Source organism: Oryctolagus cuniculus, chromosome X (assembly GCF_964237555.1).
Source record: "Oryctolagus cuniculus chromosome X, mOryCun1.1, whole genome shotgun sequence".
Classification (NCBI taxonomy): Eukaryota; Metazoa; Chordata; class Mammalia; order Lagomorpha; family Leporidae; genus Oryctolagus; species Oryctolagus cuniculus.
In genome coordinates this window covers 2,425,744-2,450,802 of record NC_091453.1, presented here as the reverse complement: position 1 = coordinate 2,450,802, position 25,059 = coordinate 2,425,744, and the positions used below count along the sequence as shown (strand labels likewise).

The 25,059-nt window shown below is 41.3% G+C and overlaps 1 pseudogene; it reads right to left on the bottom strand.

Annotated features, from left to right (window-relative positions):
• Positions 1 to 17,246: 17,246 nt before the first annotated feature.
• On the bottom strand, positions 17,247 to 17,365 carry LOC127485072 (5S ribosomal RNA; annotated as a pseudogene).
• Positions 17,366 to 25,059: the final 7,694 nt, after the last annotated feature.

Here is a 25,059-nt window from a genome sequence, read left to right as displayed (position 1 = left end):
ATTAAAATTTCTGTTTTTGTATAATTATTTATAGTAATGAATTTCATTCTGAGCACTGATTTATCTGTAGCCTGTAGGCACTAATATGTAGTGTTTTTTTATTGGTTTGCTAAAAATTTTTTTAAAACTTTACCAGAGGTTTCTAACAATAAGATTCTATTTTTAAATTTCTTTTTTTTTTTATTTGACAGATAGAGTTAGACAGTGAGAGAGAGAGAGAGAGAGAGAAAGGTCGTTCTTCCATTGGTTCACCCCCGAAATGGCCACAACAGCTGGAACTACACCGATCCGAAGCCAAGAGCCAGGTGCCTCCTCCTAGTCTCCCATGCGGGTGCAGGGCCCAAGTGCTTAGGCCATCCTCCACTGCACTCCCGGGCCACAGCAGAGAGCTGGACTGGAAGAGGAGCAACCAGGATTAGAACCGGCACCCATATGGGATGCCGGCTCCGCGAGGATTAACCTAGTGAGCCACGGCACCGGCCCCCTATTTTTAAATTTCTATGTGAGAGGTCTTTTAACTTTTCAAAATTTTTGTTATTAACTTCAAGTTTTATTGCAGTGTGTTCAGAAATATTTTCTGTACCAATTTTGTCTTTTGGAAGTTATCGGATTATTCTTGGTAGCCTAGTTATGTAGTCAATTTCTCCAACAATTCTTTGATACTCAGAGGAAGATACATTTTCTCTTTTCATCACGTGCAGCTCAATATATTTGTATATTGCATAGTTTGTGTCTTCTGTGGTGTTGATTTTGCTTTTGGTCATTTTTGCTGTGTCTTGGATTATCTGGAAGAGCATAAAGTTTTCAGTCAATTTGAGGATCTTTTTTATGTTAAAGGATTACTTTGCGTGTTGTTAGATGACAGCTATGTCTGTTATTGGCCTTCCCATTTTTGTGTTATTCTCTGGCATTATATTGCTTTATATTGTAATTCTTTGATATTTAACAAGGTTGTTATTGTTGGCTTACTTATTATTTTCATTTTACATTTACACACTATTTCTAATAGTCTAATAGCTATGGTTTAAGTGTTTGTCCCCTCCAAACGCATGTTGAAATTTCATTGTTATTGTAACAGTTTTAAGAGGTGAGATCTTTAAGGGGTGATTAGGTCATGAAGGCTCCGCCCTTGTGGGTGGGATTATGCTATTATAAAAGGGCCAGTTTGGCCCTTTCTTCTGTCTTGCAGTTCTACCCTGTGGTACCTGAGGATCCGAGCCGTATGCAAAACACCCTCTTGGAAGAAGAAAATGGCCTCACCAGACCCAAACCTGCTGACACCTTGAACTTAGACTCTCCAGCCTCTGGGCTGTGAGCTAACACATTTTCCTTACTCTGTGGCAGCACAAAAGAGACTCAAACGCTTTCTAAAAAGTGCGTGTTATTATGCTTCCTTGTATACAGCAACAGTCAAACTGTTTACGTCTCTTTCCTCTTGCCTCCCTCTTCTCAATACAATTTGTCTTTATTCACTTGTTCTCTGCCACTATATGAAGCACGTTTCTGGGAAAGTGTCGTGTGGGGAAGTGAAGAAAGTGGGATTTAAAACCACTAATAATTAATAGATTCAAAATTGATTGAGCACCTTTTAAGCGGCAGCCAGGCAGGTGAGGCAGCTAATGTTACTTGTAAATGAGTGGGGTCAGGTCTGTGCCCCAAGGAAACTGACAAGGCACATGATTAGGTGGCTAAGTGAGAACTGGGCGGAAACACCTGTTAAGACTCAGCAGCCAAGAGTCTTACTGTTTTAGAACTTTCACCTGGAGATTTCAAGGCACTCTGAGAAGGTGATCTGCCTGGTTACTTAAGTGCCTTACTTAATGAGCTCTATTGGGACATCTTCATAACAAGACACTATTACACAGTTAGCCAAAGAATCGCTGCTGAAATCTGAGACAAAAACATACTTAACTCATGTTTTCCTCTGGCCCAATCTTTTTTGAATTTTGTTAGGCGAAGCAGCCAATAAAACAAGCTGATATTCACAACACTTATAAAGCAGTAGTTTTTATAAGGAGAGACAGTTTTGATTCTTCCTCCATATTTTATCATAAATGTAATGATATTTTAGGAAAAGTCATGTTTGTGTACATATTGCACATGTTATTAGCACATTTTAGATATGAAGTTCACTACAACAACAAATAACCTAGACAGATGAGTTTGGAATAATGCTTTCAAATGAGGAGCGAGTAGTAGAACTAAGAAGCCCAGGCTGGGACTTCCAATGCCCAAGATCTCCCCAGCCCTCATTCTCAATTTTCTAATTGCCAATCACTCTTCCACACCTGTAAAATGAGAGCAATACCCTTGGACCAGTTTGGGGATTGAATGAGATCAGCAGGTAGAAGTCTTTGAAATCTGAAAAACCTTACATGTAAGGTGGGATGAGGGGTGTATTGGTTAGCTATTGCTATGTTAGCAAATTGCCCCCCTATATATAGCAGCTTCCAACATTCATGGTTTTTGAAGGTCAGGAATTCAAGAGTAGCTGAGTTGGGCGATGCTGGCACAAGGGTGTCGTCAGGGTGTCAAGGGAGGACTTGGTCACCTCAAGGCTCAGCTGTTGGAAAATCTGCTTCTGAACCCACGTGGCTGTTGGCAGGATTCAGATGCTGGCTGGCTATTAGCCAAACACATCAGTTCCTTGCCATGTGGGTGTCTCCATAGGGCAGAGCAAAACATGGCAACTGGCTTCCTCAAAGCAAGAGAGTGAGAGAACAAAGTATTCAAGATAGGAGTCAGTGTCTGTGTAACCTAGCCTTGGAAATGACAGCCATCACTTTTGCATGTTCTATTCAGTAGAAGCCAGTCACCAGGTCCAGCCTGCACTCCAGGGAAGGTAACCACATAAGAGCATGTGGGGAATATTGTTGACATTAACAAAAGCAGCTTTCCACGAGGGGATTAAAAATATCCGTCCATTATGCCACAGAATACGTGGGAGTGGAAAGACTTGTTTAGCATGAACCAAATGGATTACTAAACAGTTTAGAATAGGCAGCAGGTGTCACTCATTCTCATTCAGTCATTCCACAGGTATTTTGAAGTAGCGTCTAAGTGCTAGGCACTGGGCTCAGTGCTGGATGCCTTTTTGAAGGAAAATAAGGCCTGAGGCCCTCAGTTCGCAGTCCACAGGATGACTGTGTAGGTGGAATTAAACGAATAACTCATCTTAGAAAATGATAACTGTTACAGCAGAGCACAAACAGAATTGCCTGTTTCTTCCCACCACCACATCAGCCTCACCTCTCACTGTACCTACCTGCTTGCTGCCTTCTGCCTCAACCTGCACCACGAATAATATTGCTCATTTCTCTAAGACCAAAATATCCATGTGCACTGGATTCCAGGCCTTCTTGCTTACTGCATCACATCTCCTCTCATTTATTTATCCTCTTGCCGATTCATTCCCATCAGCATATAAACATAGCTCCCATCTTTTTTTTTTTTTTAAAGCAATTTTAAAAAGATTATTTATTTGAGAAGCAAAGTTAGGGAGAGACAGAGAACAAGATCTTCCACTCACTGGTTCGTTCCCCAAATGGGCACAATAGCTGGAGCTGGGCTGATCTGAAGCCAGGAGCTTCCTCTGGGTCTCCCACATGGGTGAAGAAGCCTAAGCACTTGGGCCATCATATACCTCCTTTCCAGGCCAAAAACAGAGCTGGATTGGAAGAGGAACAGCTAGGACATGAAATGGAGCCCATATGGGATGCTGCTGCTGCAGGCAGAGGCTTAGTCCACTATGCTACAGTGCCAGCCTCCTATCTCCCATCTTTAAAAGGAGAATCTTACTTGGGGCCCATGATCCCTAGTAGTTATGCATCTATTTCTCTCATTGAACATAAAATTCCTTGAAAGTGTTGCCCTCAGGGCCAGCACTGTGGCATAGCAGGTAAGCCACTGCCTCATGTGCCGGCATCCCTACGGGTGGCAGTTTGAGTCTTGGCTGCTCCACTTCTGATCCAGCTCTCTGCTATGGCCTGGGAAAGCAGCAGAAGATGGCCCAAGTCCTTGGGCCCCTGCACCCATGTGGGAGACCCGGAAGAAGCTCCTAGCTTTGGATCAGTGCAGCTCTGGCCATTGTGGCCATCTGGGGAGTGAACCAGTGAATGGGAGATACCCCACCACCACCTCTACCTCTCTGTAACTCTGCCTTTCAAATTAAATAAATAAATAAATAAAGTGTTGCCCTCACTTTGGCTAGCACACTCTCCTCATCTCTCTGAAGTGGTGCTTTCCCCCTCCATGACTGCACTGAACCAGTTCTTGATGTCCTAATGGCCTGTATCTTGCCATATCCCAGGACTTCTGAACCTTGGTAATGTTGACATTTGGGGGCTGGATAATTCTTCATTGTGAGGTTCTATTATGTGCACTGCGAGATGTTTGGCAGTATCTCGGGTCTCTATCCACTAAGTACCAGTGTCGTTCTCCGACTTAGGACAGCCACAATTATCTGCACGCTCTGCCAAATTGTCTCCGTGGGCTGGAATTGCCCACGACTGAGAACCACTGCTATTCTACAGTCCCCAATCTACTTGTCTTAGCAGTAGTTGCCAAAGTTGATTACGTACTGTTTTTATTGTGACAAAATACACCCAACATGAGCTGTGCCATTTCAACCATTCTTAAGTGTACAATTCAGTGATGTTGAGTACACGCCCTTCTAAAACACTTCTTTCACTTCTGTCATATCACATCAGCTTTGTGTTCTACTTCACCAGATGCCGCTTCTCATTGACCTTTGTTGGCTTGGGTTTCAAAACACTGGCTATTGAGTATCCCTGGTACACAGGTCTCAAGCTGCCTTTCTGTACCTGCTTATTTCTTAGGTGGTCTCATTATCTAAACCTCATTTAAATGGATGACTCCCATATTTATATCTCCAGACTTGCAAGTCTCCTCTGAGCTCCAGATGTTATATATCCAATTGCCTACCCAACACCTCTACTTTTTAAATGACTAACAGGTGTGGCACAATGAGCACGTCCCAGCTCTTGATGATCCTGCCTCCCATCAAATCCACTCCTCTCTGGGTTTTGCACATTTTAGTTAAATCCATCAGCATTCATTCCATTACTCAAGGCAAAAATCTAGAAGTAATCCTTAACTCTTCTATTTCCTTCAGATGTCATATTCAAATATAACCTGAATCTGACCATTTCCATACATTTTTATCACCATCAGGCTCATCCAAACTACCATTTCTAAACCTCTTAACAGATCACCCTGCATCCACTCACATAGCTTCAGTATTCTTTACAGGGCACCAAGAATGTCACACATACACAAACACAGACTTGCAAACCTGCTCAAAACACTCCAGTGACTTCCATACTCAGTCATAATAGAATTCAAACTTGCCTAAAAGGCCCTACATTATCTTGCCCCGCCAAACTCACTCACTCAGCTTTAGCCCCACTAGCCTTCTTACCACTCTTCATAGTTTACCAACTCCTTTAAGTTTGTTTCTGTCTCAAGGCCCATGTACCTGCTCTTTCTTCAGGCTGGGATACCTTTGTCCAGATTGTCACATAAGACATTTCTTCCTCTCATCCAGCTCTCAGCCCAAATGTTACCTGGCCTCCCTTGACCATCCCATCTTCCACCAGGGTGAGTTTCTCTTTCACCACCCTGCTTTCTTGTCTTTAAAATACCTAAAGCTACTTGATATATTGGTGTATATTTGTTTAATGTCTGACTTTCCCAGGAGAATGTTAGTTCTGTGAATGAAAATGCTGCAGCTGTTTACCACCATATCCATAGCTCCTACAAAACAGACACTCAATAAATGCATGCTTAATGGAAGCTAAATGAAGTAGATGCATTTTTCCGTAGAGGGAAAGGAAGCAAACAACAACAAACTTTCCAGATGCTTCTTTAGTTGCAGCTAAGAACCACTTTTCTGAGTATTGATGACTACAAGAGCATTCAAAAGTTTGTGGAAAATGGAATTGAATGATATTTATTAGGGTATAATTTTGTTTAAAAAAAGTTCACATATATGAGGAGTGTTCAAAAAATTCATGGAAAAATGCATATTTTAAAAATATGCATGGATTTCAAATTTTTAAGCATCAAAATAAAATCTTTTAATTGCACTTTCCATGAATTTTAAAAAAATTTTTATTTATTTGAGAGGCAGAGTTAGAAAAAAGGGAGAGACAGAAAGGTCTTCCTTCTGCTGTTTCACTCCCCACATGGTTGCAGAAGCCAGGAGCTTCTTCCAGGTCTCCTGCGTAGCTGCAGAGGCCCAAACACTTGGGCATCTTCCACTGCTTTCCTAGGCCATAGCAGGGAGCTGGATTGGAAGAGGAGCAGCCAGGACACGAACTGGCACCCATATGGGATGCTGGCACTGCAGGCAGAGGCTCAGCTTGCTATGCCACAATGCCATCCCCTCCATGAATTTTTGAAGTACCTTGATAGACAGATAAATAGGTCATAGATAAATATTTGAGCTTGAATTTCCTTTGCACAAAACATTTGGTCCTTGCACAAGAACTTTGTTTTATCTAACAAAATTTAAAACATTATAGTCTGGTATGACTAAATCTTTAAATATAAAAGTAACAACCCTTCAATGGAGCAAATAATTACCATGGCAAGAAGCAATGAAGACAATGAAGCAGTTTCACTTTTATGGGGAAGTGATAAAAGCAGGAAGGTGTTGCCACCATTATGTGGAAGGTGAAATGGGGAAAGCAGAGTATGCATGGTACACTGGGTATGAAGTGCCTTGGCTCCAAGCCTGTCCTTCCATACTCTTTGCAGTGATTCTTGAACTCTGAAAAATGCATTACTCCTTTGTATCTGGCTTCCTATTAGGTTCAGCTAACAGAGAGCACTGGGGAATGATTAGATAGCAGGAAAAGGACAGAGTGGACTTTTTTATTTTTATTTTGCTTGCTGTGTCTGTCAACAGGAAATATTTATAATATATACAATATATTATAACTATTTTAATTTTAATTATATAAGATATATTTATATCATATATAATATAATATCAACCACTGGTTGATGTTGGGAATACACGGAAATAGACACTCAGAAAAAGTGAATAACTTCCCCAAGATCAAGGTCAATTTGAGACATTTTTACTCTTTTTTTTTTAAAAGATTTATTTATTTATTTGAAAGGTGGAGTTCCAGATGCAGAGAAAGGGATAGGTCTTCCATCCGCTGGTTCACTTTCCAAGTGGCTGCAACGGCTGGAGCTGAGCCAGTCTGAAGTCAGGAGCCTGGAGCTTCTTCTGGGTCTCCCATGTGAGTGCGGGGGCCCAAGGACTTGGGCCATCTTCTACTGCTTTCCCAGGCCATAGCAGAGAGCTGGATCAGAAGTGGAGCAGCCAGGACGCGAACAGGTGCCCATATGAGATGCTGACTCTGCAGGTGGCAGCTTTACCTGCTATGCCACAGTGTCAGCCCTTCTCATTTCTTTTGAATGTCATTATTTCCTACTATTTGTTAACGCCCTCAATGGATTGGATCATGTTTGACATGAAAGACAGTGTCCTGAATCCATTTTAAAAATCTCATCAGTGCATCAATCCCATTTATTCAGCAGGCACAGGACGTGGAGCCCTTGGAGGAGGGCACTGTAAATAGATACTGAGGCACTTTTTCAAGTGCTGAGGAAGAAGAGAACGTGATCTCTCCCTCCTTCCCTCCCTCTCTCTGCCTCTCGTGTGTTACAGATTCACAGGCACACACCTGGAAAACAGATGGGGAAGCTACTGTCAGAATGTAGTAGGTAGAAGTCAGGGATGCTGCTAAATATCCTACAGTACACAGACAACCTCCTCTCAAAAGGTCAATATTTTGAGAGAGATTTCTCAAAGATTTTGAGAAACCCTGACTTAGACATCTTTATCGGTTTTTTTTTTTTTTTGATAGCATATAACAGAAAATGTTTGCTTAGACAAAGAAGGCACTTATTTTTTTTTCCTACAAGAAGTCCAGAGGTAGCCTGCCAAGGACTAACTAGTATTGCTTCAAAGACAGTCAAATATCAAGTCAAATATCTATCAAATATCAAGACATCTTCTAGTTTTCTGCTCCATCAGTTACACCTGGTTATTAACCTCATAGCTACAAGGTGATGACTGAACCTCCAGACATCATATGCAAGAATAATAAGGGAGAGCAAAGTGCAAGTGACTCAATCCAGTAGTGTGGGGACCCATGGCTGGCTATGGGCCCACATGCTAAGGCTTAGCTTGCTGACTGTTTGCAATAGTTACTGCTGTGTGGATGTTCATGGTTTCTGTTGAGCTGTGATATCGGGACGTTTCATAACCCCAGGCTAGAGTCAAAACAACTATGGCCTTGGGGCTTCCCGTACTTCTTTTCCCACTGACCAAGCCTGAGAAAACACCAGGTGGAAGCTTGTTGTTAGCACCCGAGTCACCTGCTACGTGACCAGGAGTTTGATTGGATGAATACGTATGATCACCTTTATGGTTGGACAAGGAGTGCATGGACTTTGCGTGATCAGGCACCCGATTGGAGCGCCGCCGCATGGACTGTAGCATGGACTAAGCTTGCATTACGTGCTTCTGCAATGATATACTATATAAGCTGTTCGTGAAATAGTAATGGGAGCTTCCCCTTTCTTTCGGAGCTCCCCTTGCTCAAGGGTTTCTCTTTCTATCCTGTTTAAATAAAGTCTACTGAAGACCGATAAGCTGCGAGCAACGTCGTTCCTTTGCGGGCAAGGGAGCGACACAGCAGAATCTGTCCCTTTTTGTCAGAAAAAACCTCAATAGCTTTCCCAGAATTTCTGCTTTTTTATTTTTCTCTATCTTTTTAGAATGGAGTTTCATGTGCACCACTAAGAGCAAGGGAGTCTGTGACAGTGGGAGTGTTAGCTAGGTATGCCATTGCTTTAAATAACAGTGAAGTTCCATTCATAAAAATAAGAGTAAACATATATATATTGGACAGGTAACTAGTAGTGTCTGCCTCACCTTTACACTTTAAAATGAACTTTAGAAGGCTAAGGGGTATATATTTCTTTGATTAGATAAATTACATAAAAATCAAGACATACTTTAAGTTATGATAGCATGAACTGGATTACCTGTAATGGTGTACCACATAGGTGCTGAGAAACTGAATTTCAAGTATGTTGTTATACTCGTCAGGTTAGATTGTATCATGCTGTGAGAACGAGTGGACCCCCAAGCCAGAGTGGCTTACTCCTACATGGTTAGCTCTCACTCATGCTGTATGTCCATTATATCTTACCACAGGCTTTGCTCCGTGCTGCCTTCATTTTAGAACCTTGACCAATGGTGAAGCTATGGGCAGCTAAATGACTACTGGTTGTCGGCCACGACTGTTGGCAGTGAAAAGACATGGTAAGTCATCTGATCACTTTTAAAGCTTCTGTTTGGGTGTGATTCATGTAATTTCCACCTGTATTTTGTAGGCCAACACAACTCTTATGACCCCTCTGGAATTCACTGAAGTGGATGGGGGGCAGGTACCCACTGAGAGAGGTGTTAGAAGGAGGAAAATCAGATATAATCTACTACAGTTAGATTTTCTCCTTGGTGTATAACACTGTATAATGAATGAGATTCATTCTGTTTCATAGATTTCACCCCTTCTGGTGAAAATATTGGCTGTGAGAACATAGCAATTATTTAAAAGCCATATTCAGGGGAAAAATCCTACAATGTACCACTTTAATCACTCATTCAACAGATATTTATTGATTTTCTTCTATGTGCTAGGCACCTGCTTCATTACAAAGAACCCTCCTTTGTCTCGGGGAAGAGTCAGACAAGCTGACACTAAGAATGCAGAACGCACAGGCAGAGCAGGGGGACCTAACTCAGACTGGGTCAATTAAGGAGTTATTCCCAAGTAAGATGATAAAGGTTTTTGAAAGATGAGTAAAAATTATCTCGGGAAAAAAGGGAGGAAATAGCAAACAATACCTAATATTTCACTGAAAAGCTCTTCACTGGTCTTCACAAAAGGCCAGTGTGCCAGTTGGGACCTTTTCTATTCAACATTGTATTGTGCAGTGAGACAAAATGAGGAAGTAAAAGATATGAGGTTTAAAAAAAGAAAAAAACTGTTTTGTAGATGATATAATCATTTGTAAGTGTTATTGTGTGTAGATAATCATAAGAATCTGAAATAAATGATTTAAGTATATAAATGAATTTAGCTATGTTAAAAGAGTCAAAATCAGCTTATAAAATAACTTGAGTTAGTATGTACTAGCAACAAACTTGTAGAAGATAAAATTTTTAAAATGATCTCATTTATAAAGGGGTAAAAACATCAGCTATCTGAGAATAAATCTTACCAGAGATTCTCAAGAACACCATAGGACCAAATGTACAAAAGTTATCTGAAGATATTAAAGAAGAAAATAAATGGCTAGATATATCTTGGTTTAAAAAAGTGGCAAAGGACTCAATACTATAATAAGGTCCTGAAATCGGTACAGAAATTCAATGCAATACCAATTGTTTTTCTTAAGCAGGAACTGGACAAACTGATTGTAATTTTATATGAGAACATAAACTCTTTTTTTTAATTCTTTTTTTTATTTTTATTTTTGACAGAGTGGACAGTGAGAGAGAGAGAGAGAGAGAGAGAGAAAGGTCTTCCTTTGCCGTAGGTTCACCCTCCAATGGCTGCCGCGGCCGGCACACCACGCTGATCCTATGGCAGGAGCCAGGTACTTCTCCTGGTCTCCCATGGGGTGCAGGGCCCAAGCACTTGGGCCATCCTCCACTGCACTCCCTGGCCACAGCAGAGAGCTGGCCTGGAAGAGGGGCAACCAGGACAGAATCTGGCGCCCCGACCCGGACTAGAACCCTGTGTGCTGGCGCCACAAGGTGGAGGATTAGCCTAGTGAGCCGTGGCGCTGGCTAAATATATGCTTGATTTTAAGCAAGGTTGTGTGGAGGAAGCTTTTGATGCAAATAGAGACAGAGGCAAATATTGGGTTAATATTCTTTGAGGAGATAGAAATATATGGGATCCAGAATGTAAATTGTCCTATTGGAGAAGGAAACTCATTTTTTTCTGACACCGTAAGAAAGAGAATGAGTGGGATATTGGAGTAGGTTGATTGATGGAATTTCCTCTTGATGCTCTCTATTTTCTCAATGAAGTAGGAGGAGGAAGTGACAGTTAATAAGAGGAAAGATGGCAAAAGTAATGTATTAAGCCTTGTGGGGAGAACTTGGAACATTCATTCAGGGAATTGAGATAAGAAAAGGCTTAGAGGGTTATAAAAACATTTTCTGAGTATCATGGGAAACCCCACTGCATTTAAAGTCATTGATGTGAAAGCCGAGTCTTTATATTTGGTTAGTTTCTAATAATAAGAATGAGCATAGCAATAGAGATTACAATATGCTAATCACTATTCTTACTATTATATCAACGCTCACAATAACCTAATAGTTAGCTACTGTTACCCTGATTTTACTGGAACAAAGAAAGGTGAATTGCCTAAGGTCACACAGCTAGTAAGTGCTGGAGCTGGGATCCCATCCTAAGCAGCCTAGACTCAGAATCCACTTCTTTAGAGAAAGAGAGAGAGAGAGAGAGAGAGAGCAAGAATATTTTTGGTTTAGTAAAAACAGCTATGTCTTCTCTGATTTATTAGTATTAAATACATTTTAATTCTACTTGCATATATTTTCCTCAACTTTATACAGACCAAATAAGCTAACAATACTTTTACTTAATGTTTAAAATTATAAAAATGTAAATCTGTGTGAATTAAGTTGTCATTACTCTGAAAAAACTTTTATTTCAGCAGCAGTTATATTTTGTACTATGTTAGCTTAAAGATAATTTCCAAGATCTTAAGCTACCCTAAAATACGGAGATAATAATAAATTGAGTTAATTAATGAAGCACTATTGGATAGTGAGGTCACAGAATTACCAAACATAATTTTATGTGTAGAAGATTTCACTCTTTGTACGCCACAGAAAGGCTGTATCTTTGGGCCACATCGATGAATATGTTAATTTTTGTCACTTTGAGAAGTTATGAAAGGGAAGTACTCTGCTGGAGAAAGCTGTATTATAAGTTTGACTTGTCTACTAAAATGCTTGTGTAGGACCAATGCTTGTGTAGTTACCCACCCGCTTGCTTCTGCTTTTCCTCAGGAAGTAGACGTTAATTACTTCTGTTAAAGGGTAGAATGAATGTGAGTGGTTTTGACTTCCCTGGGAGAAATTGTGCCATAAAAATTCACCTGTGCATGTGCCTTTGTTTCTCAAGGACAAAGAGTACTTTTGCCTAAACACAGTACTATTCAGTTTTTTTGGTGTTTGAATCCCTTGACACTTTGGGAGCTTATTGTGGCCCCCCAAAGAAATTTTATGTGTGTGAATTAACAGTCCATACTTACTTCATTAGAACTGAAAACAGAGACGTTATAAAATGACTTATCTATTGATTCATTTAAAGATAGTGATGATGAACTTGTTGAATTTTAACATCATGAGGTTATGAAATTAGTGCTTTTTTTTTTTTTGAGGAGAGACTTATGGGCGCTATTTTGTTTTTTCTTTTTTTCCTACCAGAAACCTTTTATTTAAGGTACACAAACTTCATGCATTTTTAAATACAACTTTAAGAGCACAGTGATAGTGATTCTTACCACTATACCCACCCTCCCATGTCCACTCCCACCCTTCTTCCTCTTCCCTCTCCTATTCCCATTCTTATTTTTTACTAAGATCTGTTTTCAATTAACTTTATACACAGAAGATTAACTCTATACTAAGTAAAGATTTCAACAGATAGCATGAAAAAATCCTGTTTCTCAACAGTGTTTTTTATTTCTCTCTTGATTCCTTCAATGATCTACTGTTCACTCAGGAGCATATTGTTCGCTCTTCATGTGTTTGCATATGTTCTGGAAACTTGAGTTGTTGATCTCCAGCTTCGTTCCACTGTGGTCAGAGAAGATGGGATGTTATGATTTCAATTCCTTAGAATTTGCTGAGACTTGCTTTATGGCCTGGCCTGTGGTCTATCCTAGAAAAAGTTCCATGCACTGGTGAGAAGAATGTGTATTCTGCAACAGTAGGATGAAAAGTTCTGTAGATATTAGGTCCATTTGGTCTATAGTGCTGATTAACTATGTTTCCTTGCTGACTTTCTGTCTGGTTGATCTGTCCATTGCTGAAAAGTGGGGTATTGAAATCCCCCATTACTATCATATGGGAATCCCTCTCCCTTTAGATCCATCAGCATTTCTCTTCTTTTTTTCTTTTTAAAAATTTTTAAAAGATTTATCTATTTTATTTGAAAGGCAGAGTTATAGAGAAGCAGAGGTGTTGGGGGGGCGGTGGGAAGGAGGGAAGCAGGGAGGCCCTCCATCCACTGGTTTACTCCCTAACTGGCTGCAACAGTCAAAGCTGCACCCATCCAAGGCCAGGAGCCAAGAGCCTCCTCCAGGTCTCGCACATGGGTGCAGGGACCCAAGGACCCAGGCCATCTTGTACTGCTTTCCCAGGCCATAGCAGAGAGCTGGATCAGAAGTGGAGCAGCCGGGACTCAAACCGGCACCCACATGAGATGCCGGCACTGCAGACGGCGGCTTTACCCATTACACCACAGCGCTGGCCCTCCCTCCCTCCCTTCCTTCCTTGGGGGGGGAGACTTCCATCTGCTGATTCAGTACCCTGATGTCTACAATGGCTGGAGCTCTGCCGATCTGAGTCAGGAACCAGGAGCTTCTTCTGGGTCGCTCACAGCACTCCAAGTCAGACTCATGCCAGGCTCCTCCCATGGCTTTATCACCAGTGCCTTGGGCTGCTGCTGTCTGGTCTCCCCTCACTCTCCAAAGCTGGTGCTGAGGCTCTAGGCTGCTGGGCCCTGAATTGTGCATATCCACACCCTCCACATAGGGCCAGAGTGTCCCTTTGATTTGTGTGGAGTTTGCTCTGTCGTTTTCTCCCTAACTCTTTTCTGAGATTGCACTCTTACCATGTTCAAGTATCTTTCCCTTGAAATTAGTGTTGACTTTGCAGATGCCTAAGTTCTGTTCTAAAGTGTCAGTTTGTTCGAGAATATGAAGGAGCTGATGAATGACAAATCTTGAAAAGTAAATTTTATTTGCCATGGTTTATAATATCTGAGTGTGAATAGGAAAGTTCACTCACTCTTGATGGGCTTGCTTCCTGGGGTTACTACTCATTGCCTTTGCCTATAATAGAAAGGGTTACTTTTTACTTTCCAAGTAGCAGAGATTCTGAGTTCAACCACAATAATTTCCTGTGCTGTGTGTTGCTTTATTATATACTTTACTATGTAAGAAGCAAAAGAACAAATGTTTCTCATTCCTCACTTAGGAAATAACAGATTCTTTACAATCATACTAACTTCCTATTCAATTTTAAATGTTTTATTGACTCTTTGATTAAATAGATAACCAGATTTGTTTCTCAGGCACACATCCACGATCTTAATCAAATGTCCAGCTCTCCTCTGACAATTTCATTGATTTTTGACATCCCCGAATCAGATCTTGAATATAGAAAAAGTCAGGTAAATTTTTCAGCATATCTTTTCCACCTAAACGATCTTTCAGATTTCTTAGAGAGCTCTGGAAAATGACAGATTTGTTCTTTCATGTTACAAAAAAGTTGCTATAGATAATTCAGTTTCTTTATTAGTTAGTAATGAGTTGCATGAAGAGTGTAAGGATATAAAAAGATATTCAGCTTTCCCTATGTTAAAAATGTATAGGAAAGTGTCATTAATATAAATATTTTAGAATTTTATGCTTTATGATAGGTTTCTAGAAATTCATCAATGCCATAGCCATCCATCATATTTCTGTTTATCAGACCTTGGCATAGTGTAAGGCAACAACAGTATAGTGTTATCCATCATAATTTCAGTTATTTAAAATGTTAGCAAGGCCACAATCTTAGTTCTATAATATGAGTGGAGCATCTTCTAGACCAATGGACTTAAGCTGGAGATACATATCAGACATACTTATGGATTTTTATAAAAATACAGGTATCAGCCGGCGCCGTGGCTCAATAGGCTAATCCTCTGCCTTGCAGTGCTGGCACACACACCGGGTCTAGTCCCATTCGGGTCACCGGATTCTGTCCCAGATGCTCCTTTTCCAGGCCAGCTCTCTGCTATGGCCCGGGAGTGCAGTGGAGGATGGCCCAAGTGCTTGGGCCCTGCACCCGCATGGGAGACCAAGAAAAGCACCTGGCTCCTGGCTTCGGATCAGCGTGATGCACCGGCTGCAGCGCGCCAGCCGCGGCAGCCATTGGAGGGTGAACCAACGGCAAAAAGGAAGACCTTTCTCTCTGTCTCTCTCTCTCACTGTCCACTCTGCCTGTCAAAAAAAAAAATATAGATATCAAGAATCTATTCCAGATTTACTGAACCTCTTTAACTTGTCTCAGTACATACTTAGTATAGATTTAGAGTATGTGGGGAGCAACCGAGACTAGACTAAATTACTGGAACTAGGACTAATTCTATGCATCTGATCTCCCACAATATGGCGCTGAGAGACAGCAAACAACTTCCACACAGGTGCCTCACCAATTTAACTAACAAGCTGCAGGAGCTGATCCTGTTCCTGATTGGAGGAGAGCAGCGTGCTTGGCGTGTGGGCAGCAGAGTTGGGATTGGTGGAAGAGGACTATAAAGGAGGAGAGAAACATGCACCGGAGAACATCTGAGGAACATCTGAGCAACCCCTGAGAGAGCCGGCTGGCGGTGTGCCGCCCCTCCGCGGAGCCGGGGGAGGGGGGCTGGCAGCTAACCCAGGACAGTGTTGTTCCCCCGCGAATGGGGGAGCGACGAGTACTTTTTTTTTAAATTTATTTTTTATTTTTTTATTTAAAAATTTATTTTTATTTTTAAATTTTTTTTGACAGGCAGAGTGGACAGTGAGAGAGAGAGACAGAGAGAAAGGTCTTCCTCTGCCATTGGTTCACCTTCCAATGGCTGTCGCGGCCAGCACGCTGTGGCTGGTGCACCGCGCTGATCCGATGGTAGGAGCCAGGTACTTATCCTGGTCTCCCGTGGGGTGCAGGGCCAAACACTTGGGCCATCCTCCACTGCACTCCCGGGCCACAGCAGAGAGCTGGCCTGGAAGAGGGGCAACCAGGACAGAATCCAGTGACCCGAACAGGACTAGACCCGGTGTGTGTGCCGGCACCACAAGGCGGAGGATTAGCCTAGTGAGCCGCAGCACTGGCCAATTTTTAAAATTTTTAAGGTAAACAAATTTCATGTATTTCTTATTTTTTTCTTTTTCTTTTTCTTTTTTCTTTTCTTTTTTTTTTTTTTTCCGACAGGCAGAGTGGACAGTGAGAGAGAGACAGAAAGGTCTTCCTTTTTGCCATTGGTTCACCCTCCAATGGCCACCACAGCCAGTGTGCTGCGGCCGGCGCACTGCGCTGATCTGAAGCCAGGAGCCAGGTGCTTTTCTTGGTCTCCCATGCGGTTGCAGGGCCCAAGCACTTGGGCCATCCTCCACTGCACTCCCGGGCCACCGCAGAGAGCTGGCCTGGAAGAGGGGCAACTAGGACAGAATCCGGCGACCCGACTGGGACTAGAACCCGGTGTGTGTGCCAGCGCCACAAGGCGGAGGATTAGCCTAGTGAGCCGTGGCACCAGCCCATGTATTTCATATATACTAATTTGGGAGCATAGTAATACTTGCCACCCTACCCTTCCTCACCTCATGCTCCCACTCTCCCTCCTCTTTCCTTTTATATTCTTCCTTTAATTTTTACAATGATCTCTCAGTTTATTTTATACTCAGAAGATTAATCCAACACTACATAAAGAAAACAACAGATAGTAACAAGAAAAAACCACTGTTCCTCAACAGTAGAGACAAGGGCTGTAAACAATCATTGAATCTCAAAATGTCAATTTAACTCATATATATTACATTTTTTCGTACTCTTAGTTACCACAGGTCAATGATAACATATGTTGTTTGTATTTTGGGGAATGGCTTATTTCACTGATTATAATGGTTTCCAGTTGTATCCATTTTGTTGTGAAAGACAGGATTTCGTTCTTTTTTATTGCTGAGTACTATTACATACAATATATATACCACAATGTGAACCATCCTCTGTGGCTTTCCCTGGCCATAACTGGGAGCTGGATTGGAATTGGAGCTGCCGGGACTTGAACTGGTGCCCATATGGGATGCTAGGGTTTAACTTGCTGCACCACAACAAGTTAAAAAGCCTACAGCACCTGGTATTCCCAGGGAGTCTCCCATCCAAGAACTAACCAGGCACAACCCTGCTTAGCTTCTGAGATCAGACGAGATGGGGTGCATTCAGGGTGGTATGGCCATAGACACTTTTTTATATATTAACTTCTTTAAAAGAGTTATTTATTTTGAAGACAGAGTTACAGAGAGGTTGGGGGGCGGGGGGAAGTCTTCCATCCACTGGTTCATTCCCAAATGGCCCCTATAGCCAGAGCTGGGCCAATCTGAAGAAAGGAGCCAGGATCTTCTTCCAGTCTCCCACATGAGTGCAAGAGCCCAAGCACTTAGGCCATCTTCTACTGCTTTCCCAGGCTATAGCAGAGAGCTGGATCGGAAGTGGAGTATCTGGGACTCCAACGGCGCCCATATGAGATGCCAGTACTATAAGTGGCAGCTTTACCTGCTACAGCACAGCACAAGCCCTTCTTTGTCTCTTTTAATAGTTTTTGTGTTTAAGTACATTTTGTCTGATATTAGGGTGGCTATCCCTGCCCTTTTTTGCTTTCCCTTAAAACAGAATATATATTTTTATCCTTTGACTTCCAGTGTGTGTGTATCTTTGCTGGTGAGGTGTGTTTCTTGTAGATTTGCTTTCTTGTAGATAGCAAATAGATGGTCTTGTTTTCTAATCCATTCATCCAGTCTGTATCTTTTAACTGTAGTGTTGAGGCCATCTGTATTCAAGGTGACTATTGGTAAGTAACAACTTGGTGCTGTTATTTGCCCATAAATATTCCTATTGTTTGCTTTGGACTTCTTTTGTACTTTTACTAGGAGATCTTTTGCCTTCACATTCTTTCATAATGATGATTATCTTTCTGTATTTCTGTGTGTAGTACATCCTTAAGCATCCTTTGTGAGACTGGATGTGTGGTGACAAATTCTTTCAATTTCTGTTATGGAGGGTCTTTATTTCACCTTCATTCATAAATGATAGGTTTGCATGGTTCAGTATTCTGGATTGACAATTTTTTTCTCTGAAGACTTGAACCATATCCCTCCATTCTCTCCTATCTTGTAGTATTTTTGATGAAAAATCAGCTGTAAGTCTAATTGGAGATCCTCTGAAAGTAATCTGGCATTTTTCTCATGCACATTTTAGAATCTTTTGTTGAGTGTTTAACTGTTGAAAGTTTGACCTTCTATGCTGATCCATGGCTTCCCTATTCCTTCTGTAGACTTTCCATTGCAAACTTCTCTCCAACTCTCCCCTGGGAATGCCCTTCTCTGCTTTTCTTCTGCTTTTTCCCCCTGTTCAAAAGCAGCATGCCTTTTCCCTACTCAGCCATCTTGGAATCCCTGGAATATGCTTGTTACATCATACTCATTATGTTGTATGAATACTGTATGTCTCAAGATTTTTCCTTTTTAAAAATTATGTTTATTTTTGTGTTCATTCATTTTTATGCAGCAACTTTTTATATATAAAAAACTTACAACCCTTTTATATATAAAGATATTTTGTATACATTTTTGAAATGATTTTCTTCTTTGCTTTTTATGTTCCAGAAACAAATTACCTGTCTTTGTCAGTTGTGTGATTATTATAACCTCTTACCAGCTCTTTCACATATGAAAATTTTAGTAGAAGGTGATTTCCAGTGAAAGTCTCTGCACTCTACAGATAGTTTAGGTTTTATTCCAATTCTATGCTATAAGCTGTAAGTTGTGTTCAAATTATTGACATATAAAAAAAAGGACCTTGGGAACTGGCTTCCAATGGCATTACTTAGACAACTTTGAGATCATGTCAGTGGACTAAGGATTTCCAGAACTTTTTTGAAAGAAGCATATGGTATCGTGATGTTCCTGAACCAAGACCCAAAAATAGGAACTAATTACATAGGACTGGATGAACTGATGAGAGAAATGTTATTATGTTTACTTGTTTGAAATAAAGCTAGATTTCTTTGGAATAAAGTTGTTTTAATGTTTTTTCCTTGTAAATAAGACCTTTCTCTTTCTATTTAAGCTATATGTAACTCATAACACTTCAAAACAGCTTTTCTGAGACATAATTTATATACCATACAATTTATCTATTTAAAGTATACAATTCAATGATTTTTAGTACATTCGCAAAGTGAAGATCATCATCACCACAATCAAGTTTAGAACATTGTTCATCACCCTAAAAAGAAGCTCTGTAGTCCTTAGCAGTCACTCCTTTGTCCCTTATCACCCTAAATCCTTGGCAACCACTAATATAATTTCTGTCCCTGCAGTTTTTCTTATTCTGAGCATTTCATATAAATGGAATCATGCAACATGTAGTCTCTTGCGACTGGCTTCTTTCACTTAGCATTGTGTTTTCAAGGCTCACGCGTGTTGTAGATAGGTTAGTACTTCATTCCCTTTGATTGCTGAATATTATTTCATTGTATGGATTTGCCACATCTTACACTCTTGTCAGATGATGGATGTTTTTGTAGCTATAACATTTAAAATTATAATTGATTCTCATTGTCATCTTTCCTTCTTCCAACACTGCCCCCCCCCCGAATTTAAAAATGATCCCTTATTTTTGTGTGTATTTGTGGCAATAAGTCTTTTTTTTTAATCTTTTATTTAATGAATATAAATTTCCAAAGTACGACTCATGTGTTACAATGGCTTCCCCCCCCATACCGTCCCTCCCACCCACAACCCTCCCCTTTTAACTAGAATATAATTGGAAGAAACAGTTTATCTGACCAAAATCTCACCTGGAACGTCACATTTCAGAATTATGCTTGTCGAACCAGATAGAGCCAGGCACTTTTATTGAACTCAAATTGGCCTCGCTTTTTGAACTCACAAAATTCTTCCAAGAAAACTCACAGTGTACTTGGAGGGCTCAGCCTTCATGCAGTCGGAAATGTACTTCCAGACAGGTCATGAATTTTGGTATGTTTTGGAGACACTGAGAATTTATAGATAACACAAATGAAATTTGATGAAGAATGTTTCTTGGACTCAGAATACTAAATAATAGAGGCTCTTAAATCTGCGTTTCCTTATGTAAACTTCCAGAAAAGTTAGTTTAGGAAAGCCTGTGTGGTGAATTCACATAGACTTGCTGCACCTACGTGAATAGCCAGGTCAAATTTAATAGACCAGTCTTAGTGTGTGATCATCAATAATCATGCTGAGAGTTACTTTTACCTCTAAAGGATAAGGGAAGAAAGAGTATAAGGAAAAATATGGGACTTTAAAAGGGACCAAAGGAATTACTGAGTATTCTTTTAAAGGAATACTGGAGTCTGTTCCAACAGTCCCATCCTATGGCGGGGGGGGGGGGGGGGTTGCCATTGCCTTTCACTAAGCTGTTTCTGACTTTGAAGAAAAGGATCTTAACTAGCAGAAGACAGATGACAATGTAAACAATTCTTGTCCACATAAATACAAATTACTTGTGTCCAGTGGAATACAGTTCACTATTGCCCAATTTTAAATAACGGCTTCAAATTGACTAAGCAGAGACCTTGATCCCAAGATGTTCAGCACCTACAAGTTAACTACTCAAAGTGGAATGCAATGCCCAGCAGAAGTAGCATCACTTGGAAGCTTGCTGGGAATGCAGAATCCCAGGCACTCTCCCTCAGATCTGCTGACTCAGAATCTGCATTTTAATAAGATATTAAGGTATTTCACATGCATTTTAAGGGTTGAGAGAACACTGATATAGGATATAGGCCAACATACTTAAAGCTGTCAAACAAAAATTAATATTAACCATGTGATGCTGACTAATAATTCCCAGGTCATGGATACTGAACATGTGGAAAAATTCAAAATGCAGACCCAGTCCCAGAGATTCGGAATTTCAAGTGGGTTCCAGAAAAGTTATTTTAAAGGAGTCCCCTAGGTAATTATGATTGACAACCAGGTTTGGGAGGAGGGTATAAAAAGTGGAAATTCTGAGAAAAGGACAGAACAAAGCCTAGGAGTTGTCCTTGAACTGAACCTTGAAAAATGGGTTTAGATTTTGGAGAATGAGGGGTGTGTGTGTGTGTGTGTGTGTGTGCGCGCGCGTGTGCACATTTGCAAAAGCAAAATGATGTTATTGTAACTTTCTTCCAGAGAGAGAAACAAAAGCACAAAAGGAAGGAAATATTGTTCCCTGGGGAGCTTTGGCAGGATTTTTAAACAATAACATTTCTTTGTTAGAAACAAGGATGATACAATTCTCCTCATAATATCTTGGGGGCCAGTGTCACATTTGATTTATGCTTAGAAACGATTTGAGTGGATAGAGCATTTTTCTTCTCAATTCCCACTTGGGGCTAATATATACAGTCTTTTTCTCACATAAAACCAGTTTCTAACTCTGGCTTTACATTAAGCAGAAATCTAAGCTTGGATTCAGTTTAAGAAAATGGAAAACATGTCTGTATATTGGCTTTCTAGTTCAACTTTCCTGGGTTCATTAAAAATCAAATAAGATAATAAATGTGATTATAATTTGAAATGTGGCAAGTGTCGGGTCATGCTATAAATCCCTCTGGTCTCTCCGTGGTTTATATTCCTTCTGCCTCTCCCATCCTTTCCCTCTTTATTCTAACTGGGTCTTTTTGACTCTTGATCATATCAGATATTCCCACCTCCAAAGCTTTCTTTATCCTTTTTTTTTCCAGGTTAACTCTGTCTTGACTACATGTCCAGTGTTTCACTTTGTAGTATCACAACCTATTTTTTTTATATGTAGGCTTCCTTTTTTTTAATTTGGAAGTCTTTTTTTTTTTTTTTTTTGACAGGCAGAGTGGACAGTGAGAGAGAGAGAGAGAGAGAGAGAGAAAGGTCTTCCTTTGCCGTTGGTTCACCCTCCAATGGCCGCCGCGGCCGGCGCGCTGCAGCCGGCGCACCGCGCTGATCCGATGGCAGGAGCCAGGAGCCAGGTGCTTTTCCTGGTCTCCCATGGGGTGCAGGGCCCAAGCACCTGGGCCATCCTCCACTGCACTCCCTGGCCACAGCAGAGGGCTGGCCTGGAAGAGGGGCAACCGGGACAGAATCCGGCGCCCCGACCGGGACTAGAACCCGGTGTGCCGGCGCTGCTAGGCGGAGGATTAGCCTAGTGAGCCGCGGCGCCGGCCGGAAGTCTTTTTAAAATATTTATTTATTTATGTATTTATTTGAGAGAGAGAGAGAGAGAGAGAGAGAGAGAGAGAGAGAAGTATCTTCCATCTGCTGGTTCACGCTCCAAATGACCACAATAGCCAGTCCTGGGCCAGAATGAAGCCAGGAGCCAGAAGCTGCCTCTTGGTCTCCCACATAGGTAGCAGTGGTCCAACACTTGGGACATTCTCTGTTTTCCCAGGCTATCAGCAGGGAGCTGGATCAAAGTGTAGCAGCCAGGACTTGAACTGGCACCCATGTGGGATGCAGGCAGTGGCTTTACCTGCTACATAACACCTGCCACAATGTAGCCTTTACTAGACTTGGAGCTCTTTTAAGCATGTGGTGATTTCATATTCATATTTGAATATGTAGTGTTGGAGATTCATGTCCCATATGTTGATGTAATGGAGGAAAAACAATTTTATTTTCTACCCTCTGAGTTCTTACTTAAGACCTCTGTAGCAGAAGATAGGTTAATAAGAAAAAAATCAAATATAAATTGAATAGAATGTATACCTCAAGAATACATGGGTGATGCCCAGTAAAATTGAGTAATTCTCTAAGAGGTGGCTTTGAGTTCAGGGCATCTTGATCCGAAACAAAGAAAGGTGTTGGGAGGCCAGTAATGGAGACATGGCCAGGAAAAGCATGGTAAACAGGGTAAGGTTTGTTATGTAGAAGTTGAATATAAAGACATAAAAGAAACTCTAAGGAATAACTTACGGTTTGCAGGTGGGAGGAAGAAGTTAAGGGCAGACAAACTGGGAAGGGGACCTGCTACCCAAGGATGAGTTTAGATGTCACTGGAGAGGGTATTGCCGCAGTTCACTGGTTGCTGAAGCTTGTTGGGCTTCCCTGGCCAGAGCTGGGCCACAGTCATGCAGTCATTGAAGTTTATGACTAGGGACACAGTGCGAATCAGGGTTTCTGGAGCCTACTCACTGGTAAGGTGGTACACAGCTTATGATACATGGTGACTGTGTTGAGAGAGCTATAGGAAACAACCATGGAGCACCACTGACAGCCTGAGACCACATTAGGAGGGCCATGTCATGGAGGCTCTGGGCCTGGATCAGGCTGTGGGATCAGTGGGTGATGGTGCACTCTCAGCACATAGCTGAAACAGAGCAACACTAGATGTCCCTACCCACAACACCATGTAGCAGAAGCAAGAAGGCATCGAAGGCCTCTTCCTCTGCAGTGTCACATCACTGACCAAGTTCACTGTAAGGACATGTTCGCTATAAAGGACAAAGGATTAAAGACTCTAGCCTTTTATTGCAGAGCAGGTACTGAAAGGTGACTTAGAAGTGGAGAGGGAGTAAACTGATAACTGGCATGTATTTCCAAGTTTGTGCCAGCTCTTTTGAGGTGCTACCCTCCATGCAAAAAGCATGGCCCAGACACAGAGTCCTATGATGTGGAGCAGACGTGCACTTACATAGCCCAGCTGAGATCACTGAAATGGCAGCCAACGTACAAACCCAGAAGTATGAAAGAAATATTTATTATAGCAAGTTAGAGATATTTAAAGCTATTTATCATCCTGAAAAAAATGACTAATACATCCTGTTTTCCTCTATATCCTTTGTGCCAGTGCCTAGATTATAAGAGGAGCACAATATATCTTTTTAATTGAATTGTTATTCAAACCTTGGGGCATTTTCTGATTTGTCTGAGGGTTTAGCCCACATGATGTCTGATGGCCTAGAGGCTGAGTCACCATTTCAGGCACACAGCAGAATGGGAATAAAACAATGAAGAATCTTACCAGATTTCAAATCCGTTTAAAAGAAAATAAACCCTCTTTTAAAGAAAAACTCCCAATCAGGAATTGGTTCTTTTAGCTTTTTGAATCCACGTAGGTCGGTCAGAGTGGAGTGTTTATATGATGCAGCTAGGCCATTAGGTCTGGCATTATCATCTAAACCGGTAACTTTCTGATGTGGCTTTGAGGAAACAAGTTAAAAACTAATCAGAAGAAGATTACCTTGTATGTGGGCCAGCTATTGCTCAAAGGATGAATTTATGGGAGAAGAGAGAAAACAGATAATCAAACCATGGCCTCTACTTGTCGGGCTGCAACTCTCCTAAGTTAATTTTCTGTTTCATCTTCTTCCTCCTGCTTGGGGTCACAGCACAGCATCACACCTCGTATAACTAACAGGGAAGAGCGCTGTCCTTTCTTGCATTAATTATTATGCTGATACTACTTTCATTATACCGCAGAGAACCACCAGCATGCATCAACACATTCTGTAGTCAACTGAAATGATTTTCTTTCAAACAATAGTAGTTCCTCTCTAGGATACCTGATGGGAATTTGGACATATTTCAAATGTGACTGTGTGGCCATTGCTGTCACTGTCCTCAAGAGCTTGGTCCTGCTCTTCAGAGTGCATAGAGTAGGGCCGTCCTCTAATTTATGACCAGACTCATGTTCACAGAGCTTGTTATCACTGTATGTTCCCTAACCCCACACTCTAAGTGAGCTGCCCTGTGTCTCTTGTCATTTTGGATTTTGTTCTGTTGCTGCAGCTACAAGTGCTGTTTTTTTCAAGCATCAACACTCTGGGGTGGGCATTTGGCTTAGTCGTTAAGATTCCAGTTAAGACACCCACGTCCCGCATTGGAATGCCTGGCTTTCATACCCAGTTCTCGTGGATGACTTCAGCTTCCTGCCAG